The following is a 12065-nucleotide window of genomic DNA, read 5'->3' as shown; positions in this document are numbered from 1 at the left end:
TGTGGTCAGAGTTTGAGTGGTGGCTTGATTAACAGTTGTGCCAGCTCAGCTGTCATCAGTAACGGAAGACTCTCCTGGGTAGACTTTGCCGTTTTAAAGTCGAAATAGCATTCTTGGTGATGTTGCAGTAAATACTGCAAAGACAGAAGCATTTCATTTAACTTGCCAATACTTTAGATACTGTAGTAGAGCTACTCACTCCTATAAGATCCGAAAATAATCTTATATATAATTGCAAATGAAGGGACACTTTCCAGAGTAATTTGTGTTCAAAAAACAATATGAACTTCTAGACATTGGGTCTACCCGCTGCTGTTACACATGTCAAGCTTTCCATTATGCGTTTCACAACAATAGCTGTTGCAGATTCACCACTCAAAATTCTGCTGCTTGATTATGGCAAAAATCATAATCACGATTATTCTGGTCAATATAAGATCACGATTATTCAACACGATCACTCATGAGTTTGAAAACATCATGCATTTAAAAAAAGAAAAGTTTGTAGGCTACATTTTAACTTCTACGACCTTCTATGTAGGTCACAGTTTGATCCTGGTATTTGTGCACAGTTGCAGATAAAGATCAGTCTACACTAATATTATTAGTATTACGCTATCAGTAGAATTAGATTCCAGTGTTGGCTGAGTGGGGTTGTTTCCGACTCGTATGATCCAAACATTTCCAATAACCCATTGTAAAGTTTACTGCGGTCAAAAAACTGTTTGCTCTCCAGCTTGTCGCACACAAAGGGAGTCCCACACCTGTATTATCGGGACGGTCTAGCAGCAATCTAACAGCACTATAAATCACAATAACAAAAAAATTTGGCTCAGCTTTTCTTCGATACAAGTAAGGGGGGCTTCAAGGAAAATAGGTTGGGAACCGCTAGTCTATAAAATGGTGAAAAATGTCAATCAGTGTTTCCCAAAACCCAAGATGATGTTCTCAAATGTCTTGTTTTGTCCACAACTCAGGTTTTAAGGATTTGTATGGTGTCTATATGATTTTAACAGCTTGAGACCATGTTGGAAATAAATGTTCTTCTCACTTTAACATGCGTTATCCCTGGGATTTAAAGTGTTTTGTAGCTGCCTAAATAAATAAAATGAAAAATCTGAAGATAAAAAATCCTCATGATTATCCAGGCCAAGCTAATGCCCCTTCGCCTCCTCTCTGATGATCTATTCATAGGCGACTAGATGACCCACCGAAGAGAGTCGACCCATCCATTAACAGCAACCCTCCAGATTCCACAGGAGGAAGTAAGGTGTGACTGTTAATCATTAACCCACATTTATACTCCTCTCTCATCCTGTTATCTAATTCATATTGCAGAAAAACACCAGTTTATCTTGCATAAGGAGGTTCTTTTACTCATTGCAGTTAATTATGTAGAGATTAATTGCCTGATTATCTGTCATTTCCATACGCAATGTCATATTAGAGGCACAATCTTTGCTCTTGGCCCGCCGCCCAATTTGCCTCTGCAGAGGTCACATGGGGATGCGGCAGAGTCTTTCATGGGTGAAAAAGTGCTCTGAGCTCCAGAGCTACTCAGAAGACAAAAACATAATGGCTGCTTGTCCTTTTCTTTTTATGTCTTTGTTTTTCAGAGTTTGCCAATTTGCCGTGCGCAGGCTGGAAAAAGAGCAGATATGGTTACCCTGAGGAAGCATCTGGGCCACACCAGGTGAACGTTACATCTGGGGGTGTTTAAGCAAATATGGGACGAATGAATCCCTTCTGTTGATGTAAACATGTGGTGTCTAGTTGCTTTCTCCCCTGAAACAGATGGAGACTGTAGTAGCACCTATTTGTGGAAAAAGTCACATTTAACAGTAGTAAAAAGGGAAATCTGCAACAGTTTGCTCACTGCAGGTATGCTCAGCTTTCTGTGTCCTGCAGGCAGTGGAGTCCTGGCACTGAAAAAGCTGTGGCATTTGGTCCGGTGTGTACGTGTGTGAGTGTGTGTGCAACCCTCTAACCCCACCACAGGGTGTAGAGACAACATCCTCTGGGGGCAGCCAAGGGTACTTCCAACCGGCTGACATTTCTGACAGCCTCTGATAGAGCCCAGTGTGTTGAATTATTCATACAGGTGTTATGGGGAAAGGTTGCCATTTTCACTGGAGATACTAACCCCCTGATGAATTGTGGCTGTTTATCCCCGTAAGTGAATACAGTAGTAATGATTTGGGGCTGTGATGCCTTTTAGGCCAAATGGCAGCCCATTCTCTGTCGGCTCACATGTTGAAAGCTCATACATCTCACTGTTTGTCTGGCCGGAGAAAACCTCTTAAACTTAATCAGCCTGGTTTTGTTGTGAAGCTCGGGCACTTGGGTGGAAACATTTGACACATAGTCAGCAATTCCATATTTCATAATGAGTGTCTTAATAGAAATACTGTATGACACATCTGATAATCACCATTATCTCCTCTCACCTCAGTAATTAATCTGAAGGGTCAGTTCACTTCACAAAAAAACATATATTGTCACTTACCTCTGGTGGTATCTAGCCTATAGGAGATACATAAGGGATAATGTACGGCGAGACGGTCATTATTGTGAAGTAAACCCCGACAGGGCGATGTGGCACCCCGACGCGAAGCAATGACCCGCTAGTTGTACATTATCCCGCTTATTACACGGCTACTTACTTAAGAAATCAATAATTTGACACAAAAATGGTTCTCCAGAGTCCGAGATCAGAACTGCGCCCATAGCAACGGTCTGTTATACTTAGCAACGGTCAGCTATAAAGAAATAACAGCTCCTGGCCGGAGGAGGAGCCGCTGCTGCCGGGCGCGGAGCTCTCCACTTCCCGCCGGAGCTTTGACTGCAGGTCGAAGGCGGCAGCGAAATATTGCCTGCCGCCCAGAAACTTAACGGAACCGGGGTCGCCATGTTTCTTTTTGTCAAGCTTGTCTGACGTAGTAACAGTAACTAACGGGGGGTTGGGTGGGGTGGGGCGGGACTTAAGATCGGCCTCCTAGGTTCCATTTCCAAACTTAATGGATAGACATGAGAGTAGTACTGATCATCTCATTTAACTCTCGACAAGAAAGCAGGTGTGTTAACCAAAATGTCAAAAATATTCCCTCAAAGGACTTTCTAATGTGAAAACGTTGGACAGCGAGGTCTTTGTATTATCCAGAGTAACCTGGTCATTGTTTTTTGTATGTATTTTTTCCATGTTTTGAACAGCACAGTCACACTTAATGCCAATATCATGTACATGCTACTGAATTATTTATCCATTCACTTGCAGCTATACAGTTCACACAAACTATATGCAAAGAATCTAAATTCTCTGAAATGCATCACTTTGCTCTATTAACTTAATCAATGGTGTGCTGTAGGGTCTAGTGTCAGTTTTGTTTGACAGAAAATATTTATTGTTAATTGGTTGGCAGGTGTCCGTTAACGTTATATCAGGACCGCTCAAATATAGTACATAATACAGTTTAACCACCACTTCACCACTATACAGTATTTAACTCTATAGTAATACTTACATAACTATGATGTTAAATTGACTGCAAACAAAGATTTGAAAACTGGATGATTTGAACACAACTTTTCCCTTTTTCTCATCTCTGAGAGGCGGTATACATAAGTGCAATAACACTCTGGGACATCCAGATATAGAAAATAATGTATCCTGACAAGTGAAAACAATTTCCTTTCACTTGTCAGGATCTTCATTAATTCAATTCATGTCAAGAGGAGTATGGAAGAGTAGTGTGAAAAAAAATCATTGGAGCTCTTTGATTAAAGTCTGAATTCCGAAAAAAAAATCACAATTCTCAGATTAAAGCACAAAAATATCAGAAAAATGGGATGACAATATTACATAGTGTCAAATAATGTATTTCATATTGCCCTAATCCTCCTCTGTAGGACGGGGATTTGTCACTTAATTCAGGTAATCCCAAAAACACAGTCACAGCTGTAATAATTGTCTCCATTTCAAGATGAGGTGGAAATTAGGAAACGCATTTAAAGATATTCACTTGAATTTGATGGGTTCCTGCAGCACAACTGTCATGTTCTTTACATCATGATTTTTTTTTTTTATACCATGCAAGCAGTCACTAATTTCTGTCACAATATGAAACTGTGGTGCTCCATGAAATTATCTGGTGTGCAGTAGAGTCCAGTTTGGTTTCGTATTTCTTGCTGTTTCTTTGCTGTTTTGTCTCAGTAGACACTACAAAGCCCAATCAGAATTTTGAGCGCCTTGCCGGTGGCACTCTGTCATTTATGACTGCGCCAGCTTGTGTTGTCGTGGTCTGCCATTTGTCTCTGGCGATGTTGACATGAAACATCCCACGCTGTCTTGTCAACACTACTGCGAGTCCTGTTTCTCATCACGTTGCGGTTGACAGACAATACTTCCCATGTAGCATTCTTCTGCTGGATTTATAATTAGGATTTAATTATGAAATGTGTTTGAACTTGTTTACGTCATGCTGCAGTGGCCTGTGTATCATCATTCCCCAACAAAATTCACCATGCTAAAGGCTTTAATTAGCCTAACCCAACTTACCTCCTCCTGCCTTTCTGATAGCAATTGCTGGACTTCTCAAAACTTCCTCAAACTTAATGATGACGAAACGGTAATTGTGTTCCCAGTTCACTTTCGCATTGATTTTAAAATTGTATTGTCGACCTCCAAGGCTTTAAATAACCAGGCCTGATGAAAGACCCACTGACCCCTTATGAGCCGGTGCACCCTCTTAGATCAGCTATTGTGAAGAATTTATAGGATATTAAATCTTTATCTCTGAATTAGCGGAGCTTTGTTTGCGGATATTCTTAATAAAACCAACTCTACTGTAGGGAGGAAGAGAACAATTTACAGCAAAAATAATGTTTTTTTTATTGTTTGCACACACCGTAGCCCTGCTGTTCTTGAGATGCAAATCAGCTGATCCTTTGGCCGTGGTTACACACACCCTCAAGCGGGTAGCTCTGTTGTAATGGGGTCGCAAATCCATGCCATGCTGGGTTGACGTGCTGAGTCAAACCAAGTCGAGCCAAGCCAGCACATGTGTATGGAAAAACCCTAATAGTGGCCTTCTGAGCGTTCCCAGAGCTGGTGACTAAGGGATATCGGGCTTTTACTGTCCCCTATTTACCTGCTGGAATTAGGTCTGCTAAATCTATCACTACTTTTAAACCTCTTCCCAAAACTTTCTTCTTTAAAAAAGCTTTTATCTCTGTGTGAATTTTATTTCATTGCAATTTATTTATCTATATTTTATATTATTTTTATTGTTTTACTGTATTTTTTTCTTGTTGTGAACCACTTTGTAATGTTGTTAAGAAAAGTGCTATACAAATCAAGATTATTATTATTATTATTATTATTATTCATAACTTGTGCATAAAAAATCACGTATTTGAATTTATGCTGATGTGAGAGTAGAGCTGATGAGTAGATTCAGAATAGAGCCATAACATCTTAGTTGGTCTAACCACTGTAAAGGTGCCTCACCTACCACAAACCCTATCTCTTTTGTTGCCTGGCAACAAGCTGCCACCCAAAGGCTCCCATGATCTGATCTGTTAAAAACTGTCCCCTGCACCACCACCACCACCACCACCTTCGCCCCATGCACAAATGTCTACATTTGTTACATTGCAATTAATTTCTAACCACCGATCAAGCCTCCCTTCCACGCATTGTCATCTTTAATGAGCTTTTCAAGCCAGGCTCTGATTTGTGGTCATGATTCACTCTCACAAAGAAGGATAACTTGTTATTGACTGGAGGGACAGACGGTGGTGATGAGAAAAGGCATAATGGGGTTTCACTTCAGAGCTTCTTGGCTTTCAAACACAAAAGTTTCATTGTGTGTTTACGTATTGATGATACATTGCTTCTCCTCAATGCCTTTTGTATTTTCTTGTCACACCAAATGCTGCAGCCTGTCATTGACTCTTTTTTTCTGTCAGCTCCTTTCTCTCTCCCTTCCCTTCAGCATATTATTGTTCAGCTTTCATGTTACATTCAGACACAAACAAACATGTGTGCTTGTGGTGCATCAAACACAAGCACAAAAGACACCCACTTGCCTGCTAGTTAGAAGATATTAATCAATACAAAAAAACATTAGCTGAATTGAAGTGAAAGAGTCACTTTAGCACAAAGAGCTAACAAAATTAGTCACGTCTGAGGCAAGGTCACCGAGCCACCTCCCACACTCTTGGCAGCCGGCAGCGACTCCAGGGAAAAACTTTTTGCACATTTGAAGCAACGAGTCATTAGCGATGCTGATAGAACCACACTTTAATTAAGACTGCTGCATTTTGGACTTAGATGTCACATCTGAAGATTAATAAGTAATATCAGGGGTGTGGTGGTATGCAAATAGAACAGACATGCCTCCGAGCTAAACTGGTGCTCTCTGTGTATCACCGAATAGAGCCAAATTAGCATGCTGGAACACTGCACAGTGCTCTGTGCCCCCCTCCTAGGCTGAAGTGCTTGGCTCTACTTGTGGGCGAAATATTACCAGCCAGCTGCTCGCTAGATAACAAATAAGAACGGGAGCAGCAGAGGGTTGGAGCATATGCAGGCCTTTGTGCCTTTTTGCTTGTTTGGTTTCACCCTTGCAAAAAATCCAGCTCGCCTGCAAAGGACAGGTCACGAATATATTGTAAGGTCACCGTGTCGCTGACCCTCACTCCTCTTCTTGTTGGTTTCTTGTAATCAGGAAATTGAAGCTGCATCTTGCTGTATTCACCGTGAGTTGCTCTGGGCAGCTGGGTTGGCCAAATGATGTCGAACAAACCCAATGAATGCATTTCCCTCCTCATAAAACATTTGCAAAATTTTGAGTGTGTTGGAACCTGCATCATGTACATCATGGTTTTATGAGGAGAACTGGATAGCATGTTCCAAGAAGTTGCTCACTGGGCACACACTGAAATAGTTTTTCAGGCTTGCTCAGACTTCCGCATTTTTGGGCAAACAAATATAGAACTTTCACCCAGGAGTCTGCTGTTCGTGTCTGTCCCGTGTAAGTTTACTTATTTTGTCATGTCAGTCGTTTGTGACGTGACTCGTTAGTATTGTTAATCAATCAAGTTAACGTCAACCACAACCTGTTCGTAACCCTAACCAAGTGGTTTTGTTGCCTAAATTCGTATCGCATCACCTGCGGGCATGAATATATGTGTCCTCATGCATGTACTAGTAGGGGTGGGGGAAAAAATCAATACAGTATAGTATCACGATCTTTTGCGTGGCAACATTTATCGATACACAGACGTCAGGTAAATCCGACGCCCACTGTTCTGTCTTTCAGAGGTTGTAGCGGGCTCAGTCTTAAAGCTAGAGTGAAGATACTTGTATCATATGAAACTAGAAAGTCTAAAGAATCCATCGGTACATGTCAGCTTGTCGGTAAGAACAATAAATAGAGCTCAAAGTTACGCTAAATCTTGGTGAGGAAAAACTGGCATGGCCATTTTCAAAGGGTTAGGGTTAGTGAAAACTGTATCTTATTAGATAAAACAGATGTTGACAAACTGCATAAGTTGCAGTTGAAAAAAAGGTAATAAATCGCAATATATCTTATCGCAATACTCAACATATCGCTTTTAAATCGCAATAAGATCGTATCGTGATAAGATCGTGTCGTGATTATATTGTATCTGGGGCCCTCTGGTGATTCCCACCCCTACGACTGACCCAGTCATAACAAATTGCTTCGAAACCCTATATGCTACCTTTTAAATGACTCATTGTTAGTTTTCTAATTACAGTTAGCTTGAAATCATTCATTTGGCGAGCAGAATATTGTAAAAGAAAACACTGGGTTCATATCCTCTCCATACAATTTCACTGAAAGTATATAAATAATAATATTGAATTATTGCCCAGCCATAATATACATCATTCTCTAGATATTGCCTTTGTGATTTGACGTTACTGCTTATCTCAGAGTCTCAGTCATATTGGATGGCTGCTGAGCTTTGTCCAACATCAGCAACACCCGTAGAAGCTGAACCACAGCCTTTATTGCATTTTGAAGCACATACAGCCCTGTACAGTAATATTCCTTTTGAATCCCAGTTGATTCCAACAACAAAGGATCATACGCCACCTTGACTCTCCATCCGTCCAAGAGCTTCGCAGCAGCATGCCCTTTGACCTGCTTCTCTCTGCCTCCTTCACTCACAAGAAGGCAGCCTGCTCATGTGAAATGATTAAGAAACACTGAGCTGTGTTACCTCGGTCGGTCTACCGACAAAGTCACCTCGACAGTTGCTTCAAAGCAGCGTCTTTTAATTTTCCACTGCAGCATTAACGCAAAGGTAATTACGCGTGCAGTATGAGAAAAACAAGCAAACAGTATTTGAGGAAAGGTTATGGTTGGAAGCTAAACCGCCATAATTAAGTCATTAATCTGGCCAGACGTAACACGTTTCTCCCATAATGCTCTAGTTAGGTGTCATTTGTGCCTGCCTGCTGCTCCGGTGTGCTCTGATTTGGATGATTTACAGCGCACTTGTGTGTGTGTGTGTGTATGTGAAGGATTATTGTGAAGTCACGCAAGCACTTTTGACCGTAACTCATCGGCTTTGATGGTTTTTGTATGTCCAACAAAGACAGGAGATTAATGTATCGGCTTGGCATTTGTGGTTTCTGTCCTTTTTTCTTCTTCTCTGTCATTTGGATTGTTGGAAAGTGAACATATATCATCATTAAAGCACGCCATTGACGCCCTGTATTTATGACTCCCGCTTATGTCTCTCTGCTTTGCAGGCGTTTGGCATCAGCAATTAAGCAGGGCCAGAGCTACTTCCACCTCCTGCAGAAAGAGGAGCAGGAGGAGCAGGAGGAGGAGGAGAGGCAGCGGATGAGGATGGAGGAGCAGATGAGAACAGAGCCACGACCTCACAGTTTCTCCTCTGACTCCGACAGCGATTCAGACCGGTGAGGCAACAACTCAGCTCACTCACGTTAGACTGAGTTGTCCTGGAAAAATGATCCCATTTCTGTTCCTCTTCCTAAGGATTCTAGCTTTTTAGTCCAAACCAAGGCTGTAGAGAAATATTTATTAGAATGTTGAATATTAAATGCCAATAGAGTGGTGCTGGGATGACGTCATTTTGTAGGCCAACCCGGAAGTTAGAATTGCACAGGTTCCCTCGACAAAACGTTTTGGATTATTGCAGAAAATAAGCTTTGAGGCAAACAAACGTTTATGATAATTACACGTTTTGTTCAGCAAGATAATCTTCACAAATGAACACCACTTTTATAATTTTTGAAGTGTGAATGTAATCGCAAGAAGTAAAAAAGCTAACGTTAGGCTATAAACAAACTACACCAAGGTCGCATGAGCGGGAGTATACACAACGAGGCTATAAAGGCGGACGAGTCGTTGGATGACGTTTAGTAGTCTCATGTAGCCACTTGTTAGCAACCACCTTTTTTATGACACGTAAAAGCTTCAAAATTCACAAGTGGGATATTTACTGACATGTTTTATATCGCAGAAAAAAACGTTAAAATCTCTTCAGCTTGTGTTAACCACAGACCTTATTTCAGCATCTAACTAAAAATCCATTGACTTCCAGATAACGGAACCGGAAGCGCTAACATGCTCATTCCTGCACCACTCTATATCAAACACACCGAGCAAAGCAGCTTGGTTCAAATATAAATCATTAGTATTCACATCCGCTTTCAAAACATCCATATTGAACTCTTGTCCAACCCACATGCAAGCTAAGATATGCAGTAAAATCAGCAAAAGCTAATTGAGGTCATTCTTAGTAAATGTTACCACCTGAAAATAACTGCTCATCACATCAGTGGCATCATCCGTATGCTCATATGTTATTAATCGCTAACTGTATCTCTGCTGCGTTCAATGGCCTCCGCCTGCAGGAACCAGCTGGTCAGGCGCGAACGAAGCATGACCACACAGGAAGAAGAGCCAGTCAGCGCGACCTTTCCCCCCTGTCCATCACTCTCTGACCTTCCCTCTGCTGAGTGAAACACCGAGGTAAGGTTACTATATATACTGTACAGCCTGTTGACGGTGGCCTTTTAAATGAGCCATATATATGTTCAAGTGGTTTATGGTACTCAAGGTTAGAAGCTGTCTTAAGAGCTGGCGTCAAAACCCCACTCTGCACCTTCCTCCAGAGCGGCCAGACAGCAGCAGCACATTCTTTACTTGCAGTGAAAGAGATTTGAGGAACGTAGCTGCTTTGCTTTGTCCTTCAGCCTGTCACTTTCAGTACATAACTTTCAGGTATATACTGTAGTGCTCTCACAATGCTGTGCTGTACTTCCCCATTATGCAATTTGTAGGTGGAGTTGCTGTAGTGTAGATGTAGCTGGAAATTGAAGCTGTATGCTGTATTTCCTCTGCAAATAACAGAGGAAGGTCTTCAAGGTAGCCAGATTAGGAAATTCAAAGCTTTGGCCTTCAAAATTAATCGTTTGTGGAATCAGAGCATAAAATAATGACAACTTTAAACATCCAAGAAGATCAGTTAGTTCTAGTGTTAATTTTGTTAACGAAAACTATGACGAAATATGTTCCTCAACGACCTTTTTTTCCATGACTAAGATGAGACGATGATGAGACGGCACCGACGTCATTAAACACTAACGGTGACGATATCAAACTAGGGATGCACCGATCCGACTTTTTCAGTCTCGATACCGATAGCGAAACCTGAGCTTTGGGTATCGGCCGATACCGAGTACCGATCCGATACCAGTGTATAAATAGTAATCTGTATGCCTCACTGTGTGGAAGTGACTGGGATCATTCTATTATGTGTAAGGCAACAACAGGCTCTACTTAAACATCGCTTTCCTAACTTTGTATAACAAAATGTAACAAATAAATACAAAGTTAGTACCTCTGATTTCAATGATTTAGAGTAGTTAGATACATATAACATCTGAATATTTGCTCTGGTCGTCATGATCAAAATCCTTGTTTATATTATGGCATAATACATTTTCTAAGAATCCCCACACCCTGTAAAGCACTAAAGAAAAAAGGTGTGATGTTTTGATTTTAAGGAATCATTGCGCTTATTCCATCTTCTTCTGTCTGCCACAATTCATCCGTTTGATTCATGTCAAACAGATGTGTTACTACACCTCAGCAAACATCAAACAGAGGAAAACAAACAGGCAGATTGATGAATATTTAAAGCAAAATATCTGACATTGATAGAATCGTGATGCTTTCATTTTGAATTTCTTTCATACGGCAGACTCCTTTGATGCTGCGTGAACCGGAGCTAACCTTTCCGAAAAAACACGTCAGAAAAAGTTTTCTCTGACAAACCTGCCTTGTTAAAACTCAGGTGCTGGCTGACAATAAACACACACAGACCTCTGGTTCACAAAAGCAACATTTAGTGGTTTCTGCTCTGCTTTGATGTTGTATGGAGGATTTTATGGCAATACTGCCTGCAATTCACAAGTGCTTTTGAACAAAAGTGATCACACATTATGTTGTGACAAGTGTAATGTGGTTGAAAAGGATTAAATGGCAAAGCAGGAACATTTTAGCTTTCAAACTAGGAGATGCCTGTTGTACCAGCAGTTTCCTAAAGAGCCCAGATGTGTCTGCACTTCTGTTACCCAGACACTTATTTTACCCATCGTCGCAGCAACCCAGGCGCCAGAAAAAAAATATTTTGGCATTGTATGTTTCTGCAAACCACGGGATACGTTGAATTTCGACGTTTCTCAACCAAAAATATGTTTCATAAATATTAGGGCTGTCAATTCAAATATTTATTCGCGATTAATCGCAAATTAATCACATATTTTTACCTGTTCAAAATGTATCTTAAAGGGAGATCTGTTAAGTATTTAATACTCTTATCAACATGGGACTGGGCAAATATGCTTACTTTATACAAATGTATGTATATATTTATTATTGGAAATCAATAAACAACACAAATTGTCCAGAAACCCTCACAGGTACTGCATTTAACATAAGAAATATGCTCAAATCATAACATGGCAAACCCGAGCCCAACAGGCAACAACAGCTGTC

This window comes from Sebastes fasciatus, chromosome 6, assembly GCF_043250625.1.
Source record: "Sebastes fasciatus isolate fSebFas1 chromosome 6, fSebFas1.pri, whole genome shotgun sequence".
Lineage (NCBI taxonomy): Eukaryota > Metazoa > Chordata > Actinopteri > Perciformes > Sebastidae > Sebastes > Sebastes fasciatus.
Note: the sequence above shows the minus strand (reverse complement) of the source record.